This window comes from Benincasa hispida, chromosome 12, assembly GCF_027475165.1.
Source record: "Benincasa hispida cultivar pf3 chromosome 12, pf3_genome.v1.1, whole genome shotgun sequence".
In the NCBI taxonomy this organism is placed as follows: domain Eukaryota; kingdom Viridiplantae; phylum Streptophyta; class Magnoliopsida; order Cucurbitales; family Cucurbitaceae; genus Benincasa; species Benincasa hispida.
In genome coordinates, this window is record NC_143489.1 from 52,787,096 (window position 1) to 52,798,310 (window position 11,215).

An 11,215-nucleotide genomic window follows, 5' to 3' on the forward strand; every position below is an offset into this window, starting at 1 on the left:
GAATTTTTCCTAAAGAAAATGCTCAACTTTGGCACCTAAGATTAGGACATATCAATCTCAATAGGATTGAGAGATTGGTAAATAATGGACTTCTAAGCGAGTTAGAAGAAAATTCTTTACCTGTATATGAGTCATACCTTGAAGGAAAAATGACTAAAAGATCTTTTACTGGAAAAGGTCACAGGGCCAAAAAACCCTTAAAGCGAATACATTCAGACCTCTGTGGTCCGATAAATGTAAAAGTAAGATAGGGGTTTGAATATTTCATCACCTTTACTGATGATTATTCAAGGTATAGGTATGTTTATTTAATGCAACATAAGTATGAATCATTTGAAAAGTTCAAAGAGTTCAAGGCCGAAGTTGAAAATGCATTAAATAAAACAATTAAGACATTTCGATCTGATCAAGGTGGAGAATTTTTTGATCTTACATTCCAAAACTATTTGATTGAGCATGGAATTGTATCCCAACTCCCAGCACCTGGTACACCTCAGCGGAATGGTGTATCAGAAAGGAGAAATCGAACTCTGTTGGATATGGTTCGATCTATGATGAGTTATGCTTCCTTACATGATTCATTTTGGAGTTTAACAATATATATTGCAGTGTATATTTTGAACTGTGTTCCATCCAAGAGTGTTACGAGAACACCTTTGGAGTTATGAAATGGTCGTAAAGCTAGTTTACGTCATTTCAAAATTTGGGGTTGCCAGCACATGTGCATGAGACAAATCCTAAGAAACTGGAACCTCGTTCAAAATTATGCCTATTTGTAGGCTACCCCAAAGGAACGAGAGGTGGATACTTCTTTGACCCTAAGGAAAATAAAGTGACAAGTATTTATGTCGACAAATGCTACTTTTCTAGAAGAAGACCACATAAGGGAGCATAAGCCCCACAATAAAATAATGTTGAATGAACTTTTCAAGGAATCTATTGAATCTTCAATAAGAGTTGTTGAAGAACCTAACACTTCAACAAGAGTTGTTGAAGTTGGATCATCTAGTAGGTCAAATTCACCTCAAGTGTTGAAGGAGCCTCGACATAGTGGAAGGGTTGCGAACCGGCCTGTCCGTTATATGAGTTTAACAGAAATCCTAACTATGGTAGCTAATGGAGATGTTAAGGATCCATTGTTTTACAAGGAAGCTGGAAGATGTTGACAAAGATGAGTGGATCAAAGTTATGGATCTCATAATAGAGTCTATGTACTTCAATTCAGTTTAAGATCTTGTAAATCAACCTAATGGAGTTAAATCTATAGGTTGCAAATGGATCTACAAGAGAAAACGGGTGTTAATGGGAAAGTGTAAACCTTCAAGACTAGACTAGTGGCAAAGGGTTATACCAAAGTTGAGGGAGTCGACTATGAGGAGACTTTCTCACATGTTGCCATGTTAAAGTCTATCTGGATCCTCTTGTCCGTTGCCTCATACTATGACTATGAGATTTGGCAAATGGACGTTAAGACTGCCTTTCTAAATGGAAATCTTGAGGAGGAGACCATTTATATGCAGCAACCTGAGGGATTTATAACCCAAGGTTAAGAGCAAAAGGTTTGTAGGCTTAATCGGTCCATTTATGAACTGAAACAAGCTTCTCGATCTTGAAACGTACAATTTGATACTGCCATCAAATCTTATGGTTTTTATCAGAATGTTGATGAGCCTTGTGTATACAAGAGGATCACCAACAGTTTAGTAGCTTTTCTAGTATTGTATGTAGATGATATCCTACTCATTAGGAATGATGTAGGTATACTGACTGAAGTTAAGAACTGGCTAGCGACCCAATTCCAAATGAAAGATCTGGGATAGGCTTAGTTTATTCTAGGAATTTAGATCTTTAGAGATCGAACGAACAAAATGTTGCTCTGTCTCAAGCATCATACATTGACAAAATGCTTGTCAAGTATTGATGCAGAACTCCAAGAGAGGTTTATTATCTTTCAGGTATGGAATTATATTGTCTAAAGAACAGCGTTCTAAGTCACTTAAAGAGGTTGAAGAAATGAGACAAATCCCCTATGCATCAGCTGTTGACAGCCTAATGTATGTGATGTTATGTACTAGACCTAAAATCTGCAATGTGGTGGGGATAGTTAGTAGATATTAGTATAATCCAGGAAATGATCACTGGACCCCTGTTAAGAATATCCTCAAGTATCTACAGAGAACGAGGGACTACATGCTCGTGTATGCTTATAAGGATCTTATCCTTACAAGATATACGGACTTTGATTTCCAAACTGATAAGGATTCTAGGAAATCTACATCAGGACCAATGTTCGCTCTTAACGGATGAGCGGTAGTCTGGAGGAGCACCAAGTAGGGGTGCATTGCTGACTCCACCATGGAGGCAGAGTACGTAGGGGCTTGTAAAGCTACTAAGGAAGTGGTATGGCTAAAAAAATTCCTGACTAGTCTGGAAGTGGTTCTAGATGTCAAAGCTCATCACCCTTTATTATGATAATAGTGGTGTTATGGCTAATTCCTGAGAGCCTAGGAGTCACAAGCACGAGAAGCACATAGAGGGAAAGTATCATCTCATCCGAGAGATTATGCCTCGAGGGGACGTGATCGTCACGCAGATTGCTTCAGAGCACAACGTTGCTGATCTGTTTACAAAGGCCCTCATGGCTAAGGTTTTTTCAAGTCACCTGCAGAGTATAGGTCTATGGGACAGGCCACGTTTAGACTAGGGCAAGGAAGAAATTTGTACTGGGCGTGTTATGCCCTAGTTTATTGTTTGTGTACTTTATATATTAGTTTGACTTTTATATTGTATATCCCACTGGCTTTAGGTCGAGTGGGAGATTGTTAGGGTTGATGCCCTAAATCTCGTAGGGTCCTATAGTTTGTAATTTTATTGTACAAACATTTTGTTTATCAAATAAAATATGTGATGTTTTATTTGATATTTAGTTGCATTAATCCACAAACCAATTAAAGGAAATTTTCAAAAAAGATCCTTTGAGTGGAAGCAAATATCGTCCCAAATTCTATTTGTATTGAATATAAAGTTTTACAGTAGAACAATAACAAGATATGTATTTACTTAAAATTACAGCATGCTTTAAAACAAATACAAAGGGTTTCAGAAACTCTTACCTTTGAAAAACCCTTTCTTCAAGAAATCCCTCGTACAAGACACGAACGGAACTCCTTCCATGCGGATCTCCTTCTTCACGCACGGAAACCACCACTCGAGAACCCTATGTATTCTCTTGGGATTAAAGGATTCAAGCAAAAGTTGTGGGTTTTGCTTGAATCCTTGGAAGAAGGAAGGATGTGGAGAGGAGGAGAGGGATGAGAAAAACTTTTCTTCCTATGAGTTTTTCCTCAGAGAGAACACTTCTTCTCTGAGAGAATTGAGGAAGAAGTTGATTATTCACCTTCTTGAACCCCACGTAAGATAATTTCAATTAAATTAATAAAATATAATATATATATATATATATATATATATATATATATATATAATAACTACTTTATTATATATATACACTATATGTTATATCAAATATAACATATAGTCCATAGTTTTATATTGCATCAAATACAACATAAGCTATAGATTTTATTCTCTCTCAACTATGCATGGCATTTAATATAAATCACATTTATATTAAATCCACTTATATGAATCTCATCCATATAAATGATATTTAGATCATATCCAAATATTTAATTCCTCTTAATATAAATCATATTTATATTTAATTACATGAATCTTATTCATATAATTGGTATTTGAATCATATTTAAATTCATCTAAATTATAATGTATCAAATACATTATAATTATTTCCCTCAATTAATTTGAACACTTCAAATTAATCCAAAGATTAAATCTCTGTTGAGCTACAGATAGAACCTTATGGACCTGTAGATTGAAGCTCCAACTGTACTCGGATAATTAATTAAACTCTTTGATTAAATTACCTAACATCCGTTAACTGTTGGTCTTGTTAACTGCTGGTCACTCCACTAAAGACCGACAACTGCATTATTCGCACTATAGATAAATTTCTGTGTCCATTGGATATAACCAATCAACAGTACGATGACCATTCACAAATTGCTTGTAAGTACGGCTGGGCCAAAGTACCGTTTTGCCCCTGTAGTTACATCTAACTCCTTAAGTACCACTGATTCCTCTAATGAACAATAAACCATAGTCTCACCATGACTAAGTCCCTCTCGGGTCAGGAGAGGGTGTGGCCACTATGTTCAAGACCCAAAATCAGTTCTTAAGGGAGCAATTTATCTACTTACCCCTGCATCGGGGAAGGAGTGAATTCTGTCTTGTGTAGCTGTGTTCCCAGCTCCCCAGTTAGACGAATTCCTAAAATGGTAGGCTTGTTGAGTTGGCAATCTGGCCACTCTCACCCATACAAATAAAGGGACCGCCTTCATGAGCAGGAGTTCACAACTCATTCAGGATTCAGGTCATGTCACCTATGGTCATCTTAGTGAAATGGAAGTCTCTATTATTAACAACGTTATAAAAAGAGACTAATCATTTCGTGGTCTGGTCTTATACAAACTCTTTGTATAAAATACCCCCATTCACATGTCTCCACATGAATAATCAGGATCAGATCATTTGTAGCACTTTACAACACTTGTAACACCTACAAAGTGGGTCATATCCATAGTGTCACCAGGATAAGTTACATAGCCTTATCCATCTACTACAAAATCGTTTAGGTTATTATTTAAACAAGATTCACTTGTATGTCTCTACATGTTTAAATTACATGAAATAACCTCAGATCTTAATTTATTGGATTGAGTATATGCTTATAAAATAACAGTTATTTTATTAACAACAAAATGTTTATACAAAGTTTACATACTACGAGATTACAAGGAGATTTAGGACACTATTTCCAACAATCTCCCACTTGTCCTAAAGCTTAGGGAGACTAATGTACAATACAAATAAAGTACAAAAATACAATAAACTAGGACATACATTATACCTCAGTAACATCTCCCACTTGTCCTAGACAATGTGTCGTATATTCCGTAGACCCAAACTTTCTAGATGACTCTCGAACACTTTAGCAGTGAGAGCCTTTGTAAACGGATCAGCAATGTTATGCTCCAAAGCAATCTTTGTGATAATCACATCACCTCGATGCACAATCTCCCGAATCAAATGATATTTTCGTTCTATGTCCTTGTCTCTTCTGTGACTCCTAGGTTCCTTATAATTTGTCACAGCATCACTGTTATCACAATAAAGTATGATGGGGAAAGACATATTTGGAACAACTTCCAATCAGCAAGGAACTTCTTAAGCCAAATAGCTTCATTGGCAACTTCACAAGAAGCTACATATTCGACTTCCATAGTGGAGTCTACGATGCATCATTGCTTGATGCTTCGCCATACTATAGCTCCTCCATTCAAAGTAAACACTGACCCTGATGTGGATTTTTGGGAATCCCGATCAGTTTGAAAGTTAGAGTCCCTCGTTCTTTGAAGATACTTGAGGATCGTTTTGGCTGCCGTCCAGTGATATAATCCTGGATTGGGCTGATATCGACTGCAACCCCTACTGCATAGTAAATGTCAGGTCTAGTACTTAACATTGCATACATAAGGCTACCAATAGCCGATGCATAGGGAATTCGTCTCATTTCCTCAACCTCTTAAGGAGTCTTAGGACACTGTTTCTTAGACAATACAATTTCATGACTGAAAGGTAATAAACCCTTCTTGGAATTATGCATCGAATATCCGACAAGCATCTTGTCAATATACGATGCCTGAAACAAGGCCAACCTTTTGTCCTTACGATCCTTTATAATCTGGATCCCTACAACAAACTGCATCTCTTCCAAAACTTCATTTGGAATTGGACGGCTAGCCATTTCTTTACATTAGTCAGAAAACCTACTTCATTCCCAATGAGTAAGATATCATCCACATACAACACGAGAAGCTGTTGATGATTTTCTTGTAAACACAAGGCTTATCAACATTCTGATCAAAGACATAAGATTTGATCGCTTTAAATCTTATATTCCAAAATTGAGATGTTTGTTTCAGTCCATAAATGAACCGATTAAGCTTGCAAAACTTTTGCTCTTGATCTTGATCAATGAATCCTTCTGATTGATTCATGTAGATGATTTCTTCAAGATTATCATTTAAAAAAGCAGTCTTGACGTCCATTTACCATATCTCATAGTCATAATATGCGGCTATGGACAAGAGAATCCTGATAGACTTTAACATGACAACAGGTTAGAAAGTTTCTTCATAATCCACTCCCTTAACCTGGGTATAACCCTTTGCCACAAGTCTAGCTTTAAAGGTCTGTACCTTTCCATCTACACCTTTTTTCTTCTTGTAGATCCATTTAAACCTATAGGTTTTACCCCATCAGGTTGATCTACAAGCTCCCAGACAAAATTGAAGTACATGGACTTCATTTTTTTATTCATGACTTTAATCCATTCATCTTGTCAACATTTTCCATTGCTTGTTTATAAGACAACGAATCCTCAACACCATCATTAGTTATGATGTTTTGGACTTCTGTTAAACCCATATAGCATATAGGTGGGTTTATAACCCTCCCACTACGTCGAGGATGTTTTGGACTTCTGTTAAACCCATATAGCATATAGGTGGGTTTATAACCCTCCCACTACGTCGAGGCAATCTCAACTCTTGAGATGGATGACTAGATGAACGTTATCAACAACCCTTGTTGATCTCTCAGCCTGTTCAACAACTTTTGTTGAAGTCTTAGCAGTCTCATTAGAAATCTCACTTAAAACAAGTTTACTTCGTGGTTTATGATCCCTTATGTGGTCTTCTTCCAAGAAGTAGCGTTTATCGGTACAAACACTTTATTCTCACTTGGATCATAGAAGTATCCACCTCTCGTTTCCTTTGGGTAACCAACATCTATGCACACTTTTGAACGAGGTTTCAAATTTTTGGGATTTGTCATTAGCACATGGGTTGGACATCCCCAAATTCTGAAGTGGCGTAAACTACCTTTACGATCTCTCCATAACTCAAAAGGTGTTTCAAAACACTCTTTGAAGGAACGTTGTTCAAAATATAAACTGTAGTCTCTACTGCATATACCCAAAACGAGTCAGGAAGATGAGCATAACTCATCATAGACCAAACCATGTCCAATAGGGTTATGTTTCTCCTTTCTAATACACCATTCTGCAGAGGTGTACCTGGGGCATAAAGTTGGGACGTGATTCCATGTTCTATCATATAGTTTTAGAATCTTAAGTCCATATACTCTCCACCACAATCAGATCGTAGTGTTTTTATCTTTTTACCTAACAAGTTTTCAACTTAAGTCTTGTACTCCTTGAACTTTTCAAGAGCTTCAGACTTATGTTGCATTAGGTATAGTTACTCAAATCTAGAATAATCATCTATGAAAGAGATGAAATATTCATACCCACCTCGTGCTCTTACATTCATCGGACCATAAAGGTCTGAATGTATAAGCTCCAAGGTTTCTTTTGTTGGGATTGATATTCTAATTCTCCCGGAGTCTCGTAGTTTGTAAACTGTACACATTGTTTTTGAATAAAATAAAAGTTATTTTATTTGGCATTTACTCATATCCAATAAACAAAGCTTCATGGTTATTGTATGTAAATTTAAGCATGTATATGAGATTTACAAGTGGATCATGCCTTAAGTGATAATCTAAATAGGTCTGTAGTATAAGGATTAAGGTGGGAACTCAGTTACACAAGATGGAATTCACTTTTTCCCGAAAGTAGGGGTAAGTAGATAGATTGCTTCCTTAAGGGCCGGTTCCGGGTCTTGAACATAGTGGCCACAACTTCTCTTTGGAAGAGAGAACTCAGTCATAGTAGGACTATGAATTATGTTCATTAGAGGGATCAGTGGTACTTAAGGAGTTAAATGTAACTACAGGGGCATAATGGTTATTCGCCCAGCTGTACTTACTAGCGATCTGTGAAGGGTTATCGTACTGTTGATTGGTTGATATGGATACATAATATATTTGTGGTAAGGAGAGTTCAACTATCGATCTTTAGTAGAGTGCATGGCAGTTAACGGATGGTGGATCCCGTGACTAAAGAGTTTAGTCAATTATTCATGTACCGTTGGAGCTTCAAGCTACAAGTCCATAAGGTCCCCTTGGTAGCTGAATGGATTCAAGTTGAGAATTAGTTCTTGGTGTTGATTTGAAATGTTCAAATTGACAAAAGGAAATTCGATTATATATGATATGATCGGTGTGATGTATGAGATACATCAAGTGGTGGATTAATGTAAATGAGATTTACATTAAGTACCATGAAATAGAAAAAGAACTATGGTTTATATGTTTCATGAGATGAAATATTAAAACTATAGGTTATAAATATAATATGGTAAGTTGATTATCATATATATTTATAATAATATTAATTATTGGATAATTATCTCTTTTTCTCTAATAACCAATTGAGTGGGAGGTTATTGGTGGTTTCATGGTAATTGTGAGATAAAAATGAAAAATGTTTTCCAGAATTTAGCAGATTTGCTAAAGTTGTTATGAGAGTTGCTATTCTCGGAAACTCACTCACGGTTTGCTGTCAAGTGAATAGGATTCACTAAACGATAGCTGAAGTGAGACTAAACGATCGCGGGGCTTTTGTTATACGATAGCTCTCCATCTTCTAAAAGATTGGGCATTCGTCTATACAATAGACCTTTGTTATCTCCCACTTGCTCGATCGTTTACACGATTGTTACTCCTCCGATCTCTTCCTCTAACCAAGTCCACACAGAGTCCACACTTCTGGATTCTCACATCTAGAATACCAAGGTAGCCATTATGGTGGTGTCTTACTCAACACGACTGAGGTCGAGGTTTTTGGAGGTCGTTCGTTGTGTTCGTGATCTTAAAGAGTTCATGTTCACTGTGATTGTGCTGTGTTGCAACCGCTATGTTCGAGTGTTTGTATGTTGCAGTCTTGGAAATTGAACGAGCATTCGTGATCAAGAGAGTTTGAAGATGAATCTTCAAAGGTATGTTTAATCTTTCCCTTGATTATCTGATAAAGCATGTTGTAATTTTGTATTGTGCATAACCTGTAAGTTTTCGTTTCTTGACTGTAATTGTAAGTGTTCAATTTCAAATGGAATTTGGAACGATCATTCCGTTGCTCATGGAAATCCTCATGTCTGATTTCCTTAATTGGTATCAAAGCTAGGTTGTTCTGATATTCCAAATTTCACTTATGTTTTGAACTTATTTTATAGTCTTTGTGGGTTTTCTACATTGTGTTTAAATGTTAAATGCATTTGTGGATGGCGTTGATGAATGTTTACAGGTTAATTTCCTCTGTTTAAAGCTTTCTTTTGATTACAAGGTGTTAATTAGTAAGGGCCCCTGTGTTTTTGGGCATAATTAACATGCAATCGAGTCTGTAATTTAAAGTGTTTGAGTTTGTCGATTCATTTGTGATGAAGTTTCAAAGCATGAAGATGTGATTCTCAGCGAAGAAGAAGACCAAGAGTTGGTCGTATCGTGTAGCCTTAGGTAAACGATCTTTATGGGATTTGGCTAAACGATCATGTAGATTTTTCTATGCGATTGTGTAATATTTACTAAACATGCTAAACGATGGGGTAAAGTGTTTGCTTTATCGCGTAGCATTGGTTGCCTGATCACATAGACGCTAGAGGTCTATGATCGAGTGGAAGCATTTGATGCTCATTGTTTAATAAAAGACACACGCACTAAACGATCGTGTAGTTAGCATGCCTCATCGCATAGTCACTGACTATACGATCACACGGTATACAATTCTTAGGCGCTCGCATAGCGATCGTTTAGACGATTATGCTCCACTACACCATTGTTGTTTATAAAATTGTTTAAGGTTTGCGTTGTGCGTTGGCGCTGCACGATCGTGTACCTCATGCTTCATCGCATAGTAAAAGATACACGATCGTTGCTTCTGGAAGCGTAGGTAAACGATTGAGTAAAACGTTTACTCTTTCGTGTAGACGGTCGCTTGGGTTTTGGTACATAATCAGTGGAGATGCGGATTTCAACCGGACGGATCAAGACTCGGTTCGCCTGTTTGAACAGAAGACTCTTTGCTTTTGTAATAGTTAGCTTTAGTTTTGAGGATTTGAAGTTAATTTTCCCGGTTCATCAACTTTTGCTTAATATATATGAGATGTATGTGGTTTATATGGCATAGTATATGACGTATAGATTTGAAACCCACCTTCGGTTGTGCAATTATTCATGCATCATGTATTATAAGTATAATAATATAGCATGATGAAATTACAAGAAAGCATGCCATGCATCATAGAAATATAAGAGTTATATTTTTGCATGCAGTAAACATATTCATGCATCATCTTTATATTATAAGAGTTATACCATAAGGGTGAATGGAAGCATGTTTTGCTTGGTTAGTTGCGTTTTGTATAAGAGTTATATAAAAAGTAGCAATGAATGAACAATGCATGGAGCATGACACTTAGGCTGTTAGTAAACATTATGAATGCCTTGTATGTATTTGCTTTGCGTTGTGAATGGTTTTGGTTGTTTCTGTTATAAGCGTTGCAATAGAAATTAGAACTAAAATCGATAAGAAAGAGTTGCATGCGAACTTAGGCCAACTCATGTTTTAAAAGGGTTTTAAAATTGGATAGAGATAGACCTAAGTTCAAGGTTCTAATGGGATTAGCAACCTAGTTTAATTTTTTTAAATCGGTTTAATAGGATTAAATTGATTGGCATAAAAGATTAAAATTGTATTAAATCTATCTATAAGGGACCTTTTGTCTAAGGTGGGTTCTATCTAGGCTGGGGTACTTAAGCTGACGGAAACGGAATACCCCTACATAGGAATCTACCTGGAAAGGTGAATTAGATAGATTTCTGCAAGCATGTGACAATTGGTCAAAGACTCTGTTAAAGAGTTTAATGAATGATGATCAAAAGTTGTTTCAACTATCCAGGGTAAAAGTTACTCTTAAGCAAACCTAAAAAGTCACTTAGTTAAAATTCTTACCCATGTTTTTTCTAAGTAAACTAAACCCTAGGTTATAAAATACTCAGTGGGGGGAAGAGATGTATCTGATATGTCAATGATTCCACTCACATTTCTCCCTGAATGTTCATATCGTGAGATTCATGCTTGGCCTCATGGTGCCCTAGGAGCATCCCCTTTCAG